Here is a 12,500-nt window from a genome sequence, read left to right as displayed (position 1 = left end):
GCACCGAGACCCGAAGTCGACGTGCTAAGCACCACGGGACCCCTTTCGCCTGCAGGTCCCGAGCCGCCTTTATTTGCTGTTACGAGCATCGTGTGCCCCATACCTGCGTGACAAGCACCGCAGGGCGGCAGAGCCATCGCACTTAGCCGGGTGGCAGAGGAGGACCAGACTATTCACAGATAGCGGCCCAACGACTCCCAGAGCCGGTCGTGCGGCGCGCGAGGTCTGCTCTCTTCACAAGAGGCTTTATTAGGGAGTGCTAAGGCAAGGTTCTGTGCCCTCCACCCTCATCGCAACACCCATGGGAGCCTCCGGTCGTCAATAGACCGCCGCACCGGCCTCTGACTGACTCTCAGAATGGACGGAAAGAGCCGGGTAAGCCTTTCAAAAGATTCGACCACGTGCCGAAAACTTTAGACTTCCGTGAGCTCTCCGGCTTGCACCGAGACCCGAAGTCGACGTGCTAAGCACCACGGGACCCCTTTCGCCTGCAGGTCCCGAGCCGCCTTTATTTGCTGTTACGAGCATCGTGTGCCCCATACCTGCGTGACAAGCACCGCAGGGCGGCAGAGCCATCGCACTTGGCCGGGTGGCAGAGGAGGACCCGACTATTCACAGATAGCGGCCCAACGACTCCCAGAGCCGGTCGTGCGGTGCGCGAGGTCTGCTCTCTTCACAAGAGGCTTTATTAGGGAGTGCTAAGGCAAGGTTCTGTGCCCTCCACCCTCATCGCAACACCCATGGGAGCCTCCGGTCGTCAATAGACCGCCGCACCGGCCTCTGACTGACTCTCAGAATGGACGGAAAGAGCCGGGTAAGCCTTTCAAAAGATTCGACCACGTGCCGAAAACTTTAGACTTCCGTGAGCTCTCCGGCTTGCACCGAGACCCGAAGTCGACGTGCGAAGCACCACGGGACCCCTTTCGCCTGCAGGTCCCGAGCCGCCTTTATTTGCTGTTACGAGCATCGTGTGCCCCATACCTGCGTGACGAGCACCGCAGGGCGGCAGAGCCATCGCACTTGGCCGGGTGGCAGAGGAGGACCAGACTATTCACAGATAGCGGCCCAACGACTCCCAGAGCCGGTCGTGCGGCGCGCGAGGTCTGCTCTCTTCACAAGAGGCTTTATTAGGGAGTGCTAAGGCAAGGTTCTGTGCCCTCCACCCTCATCGCAACACCCATGGGAGCCTCCGGTCGTCAATAGACCGCCGCACCGGCCTCTGACTGACTCTCAGAATGGACGGAAAGAGCCGGGTAAGCCTTTCAAAAGATTCGACCACGTGCCGAAAACTTTAGACTTCCGTGAGCTCTCCGGCTTGCACCGAGACCCGAAGTCGACGTGCTAAGCACCACGGGACCCCTTTCGCCTGCAGGTCCCGAGCCGCCTTTATTTGCTGTTACGAGCATCGTGTGCCCCATACCTGCGTGACGAGCACCGCAGGGCGGCAGAGCCATCGCACTTGGCCGGGTGGCAGAGGAGGACCAGACTATTCACAGATAGCGGCCCAACGACTCCCAGAGCCGGTCGTGCGGCGCGCGAGGTCTGCTCTCTTCACAAGAGGCTTTATTAGGGAGTGCTAAGGCAAGGTTCTGTGCCCTCCACCCTCATCGCAACACCCATGGGAGCCTCCGGTCGTCAATAGACCGCCGCACCGGCCTCTGACTGACTCTCAGCAATGGACGGAAAGAGCCGGGTAAGCCTTTCAAAAGATTCGACCACGTGCCGAAAACTTTAGACTTCCGTGAGCTCTCCGGCTTGCACCGAGACCCGAAGTCGACGTGCTAAGCACCACGGGACCCCTTTCGCCTGCAGGTCCCGAGCCGCCTTTATTTGCTGTTACGAGCATCGTGTGCCCCATACCTGCGTGACGAGCACCGCAGGGCGGCAGAGCCATCGCACTTGGCCGGGTGGCAGAGGAGGACCAGACTATTCACAGATAGCGGCCCAACGACTCCCAGAGCCGGTCGTGCGGCGCGCGAGGTCTGCTCTCATCACAAGAGGCTTTAGGGAGTGCTCAGGCAAGGGTCAGCCCGCAGCCTTCCTGGCAACACCCAGGGGAACCAGGCCACTCGCGTCTCTCGCCTTCATTTTCGACACGAGCGCCTGCGGAGGGCCACCACCCCCTCCGATTGTCAAGAGACCTCCGCACCGGCCTCTGACTTACTCTCAGAATGGACGGAAAGAGCCGGGTAAGCCTTTGAAAAGATTCGACCACGTGCCGAAAACTTTAGACTTCCGTGAGCTCTCCGGCTTGCACCGAGACCCGAAGTCGACGTGCTTAGCACCACGGGACCCCTTTCGCCTGCAGGTCCCGAGCCGCCTTTTATTTTTGTTACGAGTATCGTGTTCCCCAAACCTGGGTGACGAGCACCGCAGGGCGGCAGAGCCATCGCGCTTGTCCGGGTGGCAGAGGAGGACCAGACTATTCACAAATAGCGGCCCAACGACTCCCAGAGCCGGTCGTGCGGCAGGCGAGGTCTGCTCTCATCACAAGAGGCTTTAGGGAGTGCTCAGGCAACGGTCAGCCCGCAGCCTTCTTGGCAACACCCAAGGGAACCAGGCCACTCGCGTCTCTCGCCTTCATTTTGGACACGAGCGCCTGTGGAGGGACGGCCGGAGTCAACGTGGGGTTTGCCCGCCCTCCAATAGTGTCAAAAGACCGCCGCACAAGTCTCTGACTGACTCTTAGAACAGACAGAAAGAGTTTGTCAAATCTGTCAAAAAATTGACAAAGTGTCAAAAATTCGACTTCCAAGAGCTCTCCGGCATGCACTCATACCTGTCATTAAAGTGCTATGCCCGTGGAACCGTTTTTCGGATGCCTTTCAGAACGGTCCCGCGCCGCCATTTTGTTCTAAAAATCGTGTTCCCATATATCTCCGGGTACCCCGCCAACCTCACTGCGGAAAAACTACAAGTGGCACTGAATGGGTCTGAATTCCAAATTTGACTGCATCGGTCTGGAACTCGGTCCGGTCAAAACCGTTTGGATTTTTCTCGGTCCGGACTTCCGCGACAGACAAAGTTAAAGTTTTCGGGCTGCAGGCACAAAACGACAGCTGGCCATTTGCCGGGCTCAATTCACCCAATTCCTCCGGCACTTCGGAGCACATGTTCGGTGTAAGTTTGCGAATCTTTCCCGATGCTGCAGCATTTTCCTCCGCTGACACTTAGAATATTTTTCACACTTTGCTGAAAATTTTTCTAAGTGTTTTTTTCCAAGTTTTCCTGGTTACTGATTTCTTCTTTTTAAACATTTTTCTAAGTTTTTCTGGTTACTGATTTCTTCTTTTTAAACATTTTTCGCAGTTTGTCTGGTTACTGATTTCTTCTTTTTAAACATTTTTCGCCGTTTTTCTGGTTACTGATTTCTTCTTTTTAAACATTTTTCGCCGTTTTTCTGGTTACTCATTTCTTCTTTTTAAACATTTTTCTAAGTTTTTCTGGTTACTGATTTCTTCTTTTTAAACATTTTTCTAAGTTTTTCTGGTTACTCATTTCTTCTTTTTAAACATTTTTCTAAGTTTTTCTGGTTACTCACTTCTTCTTTTTAAACATTTTTCTAAGTTTTTCTGGTTACTGATTTCTTCTTTTTAAACATTTTTCGCCGTTTTTCTGGTTACTGATTTCTTCTTTTTAAACATTTTTCTAAGTTTTTCTGGTTACTCATTTCTTCTTTTTAAACATTTTTCGCCGTTTTTCTGGTTACTGATTTCTTCTTTTTAAACATTTTTCTAAGTTTTTCTGGTTACTGATTTCTTCTTTTTAAACATTTTTCTAAGTTTTCCTGGTTACTCATTTCTTCTTTTTAAACATTTTTCTAAGTTTTCCTGGTTACTCATTTCTTCTTTTTAAACATTTTTCTAAGTTTTCCTGGTTACTGATTTCTTCTTTTTAAACATTTTTCGCAGTTTTTCTGGTTACTGATTTCTTCTTTTTAAACATTTTTCTAAGTTTTTCTGGTTACTGATTTCTTCTTTTTAAACATTTTTCTAAGTTTTTCTGGTTACTCACTTCTTCTTTTTAAACATTTTTCTAAGTTTTTCTGGTTACTCACTTCTTCTTTTGAAACATTTTTCTAAGTTTTTCTGGTTACTGATTTCTTCTTTTTAAACATTTTTCGCAGTTTGTCTGGTTACTGATTTCTTCTTTTTAAACATTTTTCGCCGTTTTTCTGGTTACTGATTTCTTCTTTTTAAACATTTTTCTAAGTTTTTCTGGTTACTCACTTCTTCTTTTTAAACATTTTTCTAAGTTTTTCTGGTTACTGATTTCTTCTTTTTAAACATTTTTCGCAGTTTTTCTGGTTACTGATTTCTTCTTTTTAAACATTTTTCTAAGTTTTTCTGGTTACTGATTTCTTCTTTTTAAACATTTTTCTAAGTTTTTCTGGTTACTCACTTCTTCTTTTTAAACATTTTTCTAAGTTTTCCTGGTTACTGATTTCTTCTTTTTAAACATTTTTCGCAGTTTTTCTGGTTACTGATTTCTTCTTTTTAAACATTTTTCTAAGTTTTTCTGGTTACTGATTTCTTCTTTTTAAACATTTTTCTAAGTTTTTCTGGTTACTCACTTCTTCTTTTTAAACATTTTTCTAAGTTTTCCTGGTTACTGATTTCTTCTTTTTAAACATTTTTCGCAGTTTGTCTGGTTACTGATTTCTTCTTTTTAAACATTTTTCGCAGTTTTTCTGGTTACTGATTTCTTCTTTTTAAACATTTTTCTAAGTTTTTCTGGTTACTGATTTCTTCTTTTTAAACATTTTTCTAAGTTTTTCTGGTTACTGATTTCTTCTTTTTAAACATTTTTTCTAAGTTTTTCTGGTTACTCACTTCTTCTTTTTAAACATTTTTCTAAGTTTTTCTGGTTACTCACTTCTTCTTTTGAAACATTTTTCTAAGTTTTTCTGGTTACTGATTTCTTCTTTTAAACATTTTTCGCAGTTTGTCTGGTTACTGATTTCTTCTTTTTAAACATTTTCGCCGTTTTTCTGGTTACTGATTTCTTCTTTTTAAACATTTTTCTAAGTTTTTCTGGTTACTCACTTCCTTCTTTTTAAACATTTTTCGCAGTTTTTCTGGTTACTGATTTCTTCTTTTTAAACATTTTCCTAAGTTTTCCTGGTTACTGATTTCTTCTTTTTAAACATTTTTCTAAGTTTTCCTGGTTACTCATTTCTTCTTTTTGATCATTTTTCTAAGTTTTTCCTGGTTACTGATTTCTTCGTTTTGAACATTTTTCTAAGTTTTCCTGGTTACTCACTTCTTCTTTTCAACATTTTTCTTCGTTTTTCTGTTTACTCATTTAGCACTTTCAGGCACTTTCCCATCATTTCCTCGTTCCCGATTTCACCCTTTAAAACGCTTTCGGGCATTTCCCTAAGTTTTGCGGTTCACTCGTTTGGGACTCACTGACACCTTCTCTAGCTTCCCTGCTCACTTTTTTCGTACTGTTGAGAAAATTCGAACCCTTTCCTTAACTATGCCGGTTACTGACTTCACCGCTTCAGACCCTTGTCCCCGTAATGAAAGATACCATTTCCCACCGTGGAAATGCACGAAAATCGGACTGAACACGGGGGAGGCTCCCCCCTCGAAGGCGAGACCGTCGGCAGAACCGCCGGGTCAAACCCGGCCGAGCTACCCGGCTTACAAGTCTCAAAGTCGGTATGAGCAGTCACGTCCACCCCCATTCCCTTTGGACCACTTCCCACGGTTCCAAATGCATGAAAATCGGCCTGTACACGGGGGAGGCACCCGCCTCGAAGACGAGACCGTCGGCAGAACCGCCGGGTCAAACCCGGCTGAGCTACCCGGCTCGGAAGCGCCAAAGTCGGGTTGAGCAGTCACATTCACTCCCATCGACGTTTGGACCACTTCCCACGGTTCGAAATGCACGGAAATCGGCCTGTACACGGGGAGGCACCCGCCTCGAAGAGGAGACTGTCGGCAGAACCGCCGGGTCAAACCCGGCTGTGCTAACCGGCTCGGAAGCGCCAAAGTCGGGTTGAGCAGTCACATTCACTCCCATCCCCTTTTGGGCAACTTCCCACGGTTGGAAATGCATGGAAATCGGACTGAACACGGGGGAGGCTCCCCCCTCGAAGGCGAGACCGTCGGCAGAACCGCAGGATCAAACCCGGCTGAGCTACCCGGCTTACAAGTCTCAAAGTCGGTATGAGCAGACACGTCCACCCCCATTCCCTTTTGGACCACTTCCCACGGTTCGAATGCATGAAAATCGGCCTGTATACGGGGGAGGCACCCGCCTCGAAGACGAGACCGTCGGCAGACCCGCCGGTCAAACCCGGCTGAGCTACCCGGCTCGGAAGCGCCAAAGTCGGGTTGAGCAGTCACATTCACTCCCATCCCCTTTTGGACCACTTCCCACGGTTCGAAATGCACGAAAATCGGCCTGTACACGGGGGAGGCACCCGCCTCGAAGACGAGACCGTCGGCAGAACCGCCGGAACAAACCCGGCTGAGCTACCCGGCTTACAAGTCTCAAAGTCGGTATGAGCAGACACGTCCACCCCCATTCCCTTTTGGACCACTTCCCACGGTTCGAAATGCATGAAAATCGGCCTGTATACGGGGGAGGCACCCGCCTCGAAGACGAGACCGTCGGCAGACCCGCCGGGTCAAACCCGGCTGAGCTACCGGCTCGGAAGCGCCAAAGTCGGGTTGAGCAGTCACATTCACTCCCATCCCCTTTTGAACCTCTTCCCACCGTTGGAAATGCACGAAAATCGGCCTGTACACGGGGAGGCTCCCCCCTCGAAGGCGAGACCGTCGGCAGAACCGCCGGGTCAAACCCGGCTGAGCTACCCGGCTTACAAGTCTCGAAGTCGGGTTGAGCAGTCACATTCACTCCCATCGACTTTTGGGCAACTTCCCACCGTTGCAAATGCATGAAAATCGGCCTGTACACGGGGGAGGCACCCGCCTCGAAGTCGAGACCGTCGGCAGAACCGCCGGGTCCAACCCGGCTGAGCTACCCGGCTTACAAGTCTCAAAGCCGGGTTGGGCAGTCACGTTCACCCCCATTCCCTTTTGGATCACTTCCCACGGTTCGAAATGCACGAAAACCGGCCTGTACACGGGGGAGGGTCCGCCCTCGAAGGCGAGACCGTCGGCAGAACCGCCGGGTCAAACCTGGCTGAGCTACCCGGCTTACAAGTCTCAAAGTCGGGTTGAGCAGTCACGTTCACTCCCATCGACTTTTAGACCACTTCCCACGGTTCGAAATGCACGAAAATCGGCCTGTACACGGGGGAGGCACCCGCCTCGAAGACGAGACCGTCGGCAGAACCGCCGGGTCAAACCCGGCCGAGCTACCCGGTTAGAAGCCTCAGAGTCGGGTTGAGCAGTCACGTTCACTCCCATCGACTTTTAGACCACTTCCCACGGTTGGAAATGCACGAAAATCGGCCTGTACACGGGGGTGGCATCCGCCTCGAAGACGAGACCGTCGCAGAACCGCCGGGTCAAACCCGGCTGAGCTACCCGGCTTACAAGTCTCAAAGTCGGGTTGAGCAGTCACATTCACTCCCATCGACTTTTGGCAACTTCCCACGGTTCGAAATGCACAAGATTCGGCCTGAACACGGGGGGACGCTCCCCCTCGAAGGCGAGACCGTCGGCAGACCCGCCGGGTCAAACCCGGCTGAGCTACCCGGCTCGGAAGCGCCAAAGTCGGTATGAGCAGTCACGTTCACTCCATCCCTTTTGGACCGCTTCCACGGTACGAAATGCATGAAAATCGGCCTGTACACGGGGGAGGCACCCGCCTCGAAGACGAGACCGTCGGCAGAACCGCCGGGTCAAACCCGGCTGAGCTACCCGGCTTACAAGTCTCAAAGTCGGGTTGAGCAGTCACATTCACTCCATCGACTTTTGGCAACTTCCACGGTTCGAAATGCCACAAAATTCGGCCTGAACACGGGGACGCTCCCCCCTCGAAGGCGAGACCGTCGGCAGAAACCGCCGGGTCAAACCCGGCTGAGCTACCCGGCTTAAAAGTCTCAAAGTCGGTATGAGCAGTCACATTCACCCCCATTCCCTTTTGGACCACTTCCCACGGTTGGAAATGCATGAAAATCGGCCTGGACACGGGGGAGGCTCCCCCCTCGATGACGAGACCGTCGCAGAACCGCCGGAACAAACCCGGCTGAGCTACCCGGCTTACAAGTCTCAAAGTCGGTATGAGCAGACACGTCCACCCCCATTCCCTTTTGGACCACTTCCCACCGTTGGAAATGCACGAAAATCGGCCTGTACACGGGGGAGGCACCGGCCTCGAAGACGAGACCGTCGGCAGAACCGCCGGATCAAACCCGGCCGAGCTACCCGGTTAGAAGCCTCAGAGTCGGGTTGAGCAGTCACATTCACTCCCATCCCCTTTTGAACCTCTTCCCACCGTTGGAAATGCACGAAAATCGGCCTGTACACGGGGAGGCTCCCCCCTCGAAGGCGAGACCGTCGGCAGAACCGCCGGGTCAAACCCGGCTGAGCTACCCGGCTTAAAAGTCTCAAAGTCGGGTTGAGCAGTCACATTCACTCCCATCGACTTTTGGGCAACTTCCCACCGTTGCAAATGCATGAAAATCGGCCTGTACACGGGGGAGGCTCCGCCCTCGAAGGCGAGACCGACGGCAGAACCGCCGGGTCAAACCCGGCCGGGCTACCCGGGTTAGAAGCCTCAGAGTCGGGTTGAGCAGGTCGCATTCACCCCCATCCCTTTTGAACCTCTTCCCACCGTTGGAAATGCACGAAAATCGGCCTGTACACGGGGAGGCACCGGCCTCGAAGACGAGACCGTCGCAGAACCGCCGGATCAAACCCGGCCGAGCTACCCGGGTTAGAAGCCTCAGAGTCGGGTTGAGCAGTCACATTCACTCCCATCCCCTTTTGAACCTCTTCCCACCGTTGAAATGCACGGGAAATCGGCCTGTACACGGGGGAGGCTCCCCCCTCGAAGGCGAGACCGTCGGCAGAACCGCCGGGTCAAACCCGGCTGAGCTACCCGGCTTACAAGTCTCAAAGTCGGTATGAGCAGACACGTCCCACCCCCATTCCCTTTTGGACCACTTCCCACCGTTGAAATGCACGAAAATCGGCCTGTACACGGGGGAGGCACCGGCCTCGAAGACGAGACCGTCGGCAGAACCGCCGGATCAAACCCGGCCGAGCTACCGGGTTAGAAGCCTCAGAGTCGGGTTGAGCAGTCACATTCACTCCCATCCCCTTTTGAACCTCTTCCCACCGTTGGAAATGCACGAAAATCGGCCTGTACACGGGGGAGGCTCCCCCCTCGAAGGCGAGACCGTCCGGCAGAACCGCCGGGTCAAACCGGCTGAGCTACCCGGCTTAAAGTCTCAAAGTCGGGTTGAGCAGTCACATTCACTCCCATCGACTTTTGGGCAACTTCCCACCGTTGCAAATGCATGAAAATCGGCCTGTACACGGGGAGGCTCCGCCCTCGAAGGCGAGACCGACGGCAGAACCGCCGGGTCAAACCCGGCCGGGCTACCCGGCTCGGAAGCGCCAAAGGTCGGGTTGAGCAGTCACATTCACCCCCATCCCCTTTTGGGCCACTTCCCACGGTTCGAAATGCATGAAAATCGGCCTGTACACGGGGACGCTCCCCCCTCGAAGGCGAGGCAGTCGGCAGAACCCGCCGGGTCAAACCCGGCTGAGCTACCCGGGTTAGATGCCTCAAAGTCGGGTTGAGCAGTCACATTCACCCCCATCCCCTTTCGGCCCCCTTCCCACGGTTGGAAATGCATGAAAATCGGCCTGTACACGGTGGGCGCTCCCCCCTCGAAGGTGAGACCTTCGGCAGAACCGCCGGTCAAATCCTGCCGAGCTACCCGCGTTAGAGGTCTCAATGTCGGCTTCAGCAGTCACATTCAATCCCATTCCCGTTTGGACCTCTTCCCGCCGATGGAAATGCACAAAATTCGGCCTGAACACGCGGGGCGCTCCCCCCTCGAAGGGCGAGACCGTCGCCAGAACCGCCGGGTCAAATCCGGCTGAGCTACCCGCGTTACAGGTCTCAAAAGTCGGGTTGAGCAGTCACGTCACCCCCATCCCCTTTCGGACCCCTTCCCACGGTTGGAAATGCATGAAAATCGGCCTGTACACGGTGGGCGCTCCCCCCTCGAAGGTGAGACCTTCGCAGAACCGCCGGGTCAAATCCGCCGAGCTACCCGCGTTAGAGGTCTCATGTCGGCTTCAGCAGTCACATTCAATCCCATTCCGTTTGGACCTCTTCCCGCCGATGAAATGCACAAAAATTCGGCCTGAACACGCGGGACGCTCCCCCCTCGAAGGTGAGACCTTCGGCAGAACCGCCGGGTCAATCCGGCCGAGCTACCCGCGTTAGAGGTCTCAATGTCGGCTTCAGCAGTCACATTCAATCCCATTCCCGTTTGGACCTCTTCCGCCGATGGAAATGCACAAAATTCGGCCTGAACACGCGGGACGCTCCCCCTCGAAGGCGAGACCGTCGCCAGAACCGCCGGGTCAAATCCGGCTGAGCTACCCGCGTTACAGGTCTCAAAGTCGGGTTGAGCAGTCACGTTCACCCCCATCCCCTTTCGGACCCTTCCCACGGTTGGAAATGCATGAAAATCGGCCTGTACACGGTGGGCGCTCCCCCTCGAGGTGAGACCTTCGGCAGAACCGCCGGGTCAAATCCGGCCGAGCTACCCGCGTTAGAGGTCTCAATGTCGGCTTCAGCAGTCACATTCAATCCCATTCCCGTTTGGACCTCTTCCCGCCGATGGAAATGCACAAAATTCGGCCTGAACACGCGGGACGCTCCCCCTCGAAGGTGAGACCTTCGCAGAACCGCCGGGTCAAATCCGGCCGAGCTACCCGCGTTAGAGGTCTCAATGTCGGCTTCAGCAGTCACATTCAATCCCATTCCCGTTTGGACCTCTTCCCGCCGATGGAAATGCACAAAATTCGGCCTGAACACGCGGGACGCTCCCCCCTCGAAGGCGAGACCCGTCGCCAGAACCGCCGGGTCAAATCCGGCTGAGCTACCCGCGTTAGAGGTCTCAAGTCGGGTTGAGCAGTCACGTTCACCCCCATCCCCTTTCGGACCCCTTCCCACGGTTGGAAATGCATGAAAATCGGCCTGTACACGGTGGGCGCTCCCCCCTCGAAGCTGAGACCTTCGGCAGAACCGCCGGGTCAAATCCGGCCGAGCTACCCGCGTTAGAGGTCTCAATGTCGGCTTCAGCAGTCACATTCAATCCCATTCCCGTTTGGACCTCTTCCCGCCGATGAAATGCACAAAACTCGGCCTGAACACGCGGGACGCTCCCCCCTCGAAGGTGAGACCTTCGGCAGACCCGCCGGGTCAAATCGGCCGAGCTACCCGCGTTAGAGGTCTCAATGTCGGCTTCAGCAGTCACATTCAATCCCATTCCCGTTTGGACCTCTTCCCGCCGATGGAAATGCACAAAAATTCGGCCTGAACACGCGGGACGCTCCCCCCTCGAAGGCGAGACCGTCGCCAGAACCGCCGGGTCAAATCCGGCCGAGCTACCCGCGTTAGAGGTCTCAATGTCGGCTTCAGCAGTCACATTCAATCCCATTCCTTTTGGAACACTTCCCGCCGTTAACAATGCCGATATTCGGCCTGAACACGCGGGACGCTCCCCCTCGAAGGTGAGACCTTCGGCAGAACCGCCGGGTCAAATCCTGCCGAGCTACCCGCGTTAGAGGTCTCAATGTCGGCTTCAGCAGTCACATTCAATCCCATTCCCGTTTGGACCTCTTCCGCGATGGAAATGCACAAAATTCGGCCTGAACACGCGGGACGCTCCCCCCTCGAAGGCGAGACCGTCGCCAGAACCGCCGGGTCATATCCGGCCGAGCTACCCGCGTTAGAGGTCTCAATGTCGGCTTCAGCAGTCACATTCAATCCCATTCACGTTTGGAACACTTCCCGCCGTTAACAATGCACGATATTCGGCCCTGAACACGCGGGACGCTCCCCCCTCGAAGGTGAGACCTTCGGCAGAACCGCCGGGTCAAATCCTGCCGAGCTACCCGCGTTAGAGGTCTCAATGTCGGCTTCAGCAGTCACATTCAATCCCATTCCCGTTTGGACCTCTTCCCGCCGATGGAAATGCACAAAATTCGGCCTGAACACGCGGGGCGCTCCCCCTCGAAGGCGAGACCGTCGCCAGAACCGCCGGGTCAAATCGGCTGAGCTACCCGCGTTACAGGTCTCAAAGTCGGCTTCAGCAGTCACATTCAATCCCATTCCCTTTTGGAACACTTCCCGCCGTAACAATGCACGATATTCGGACTGAACACGGGGCCGTCCGCCTCGAAGTCAACACCGTCCGCAGAACCGCCGGGGCAAATCCGGCTGAGCTACCCGCCCCGAACACTCAAAGTCCCTCTGAAGCCTTGCATTCGCCTCCTTGGAAAATTGACGTCAAACATTACCAAAATCGGGGCACGAGCACTAAGCTAAGT

This window comes from Chiloscyllium punctatum, unplaced genomic scaffold (assembly GCF_047496795.1).
Source record: "Chiloscyllium punctatum isolate Juve2018m unplaced genomic scaffold, sChiPun1.3 scaffold_694, whole genome shotgun sequence".
In the NCBI taxonomy this organism is placed as follows: Eukaryota; Metazoa; Chordata; class Chondrichthyes; order Orectolobiformes; family Hemiscylliidae; genus Chiloscyllium; species Chiloscyllium punctatum.
The sequence above is the reverse complement of the archived record's forward strand: the minus strand, read 5'-3'. Positions refer to the sequence as shown.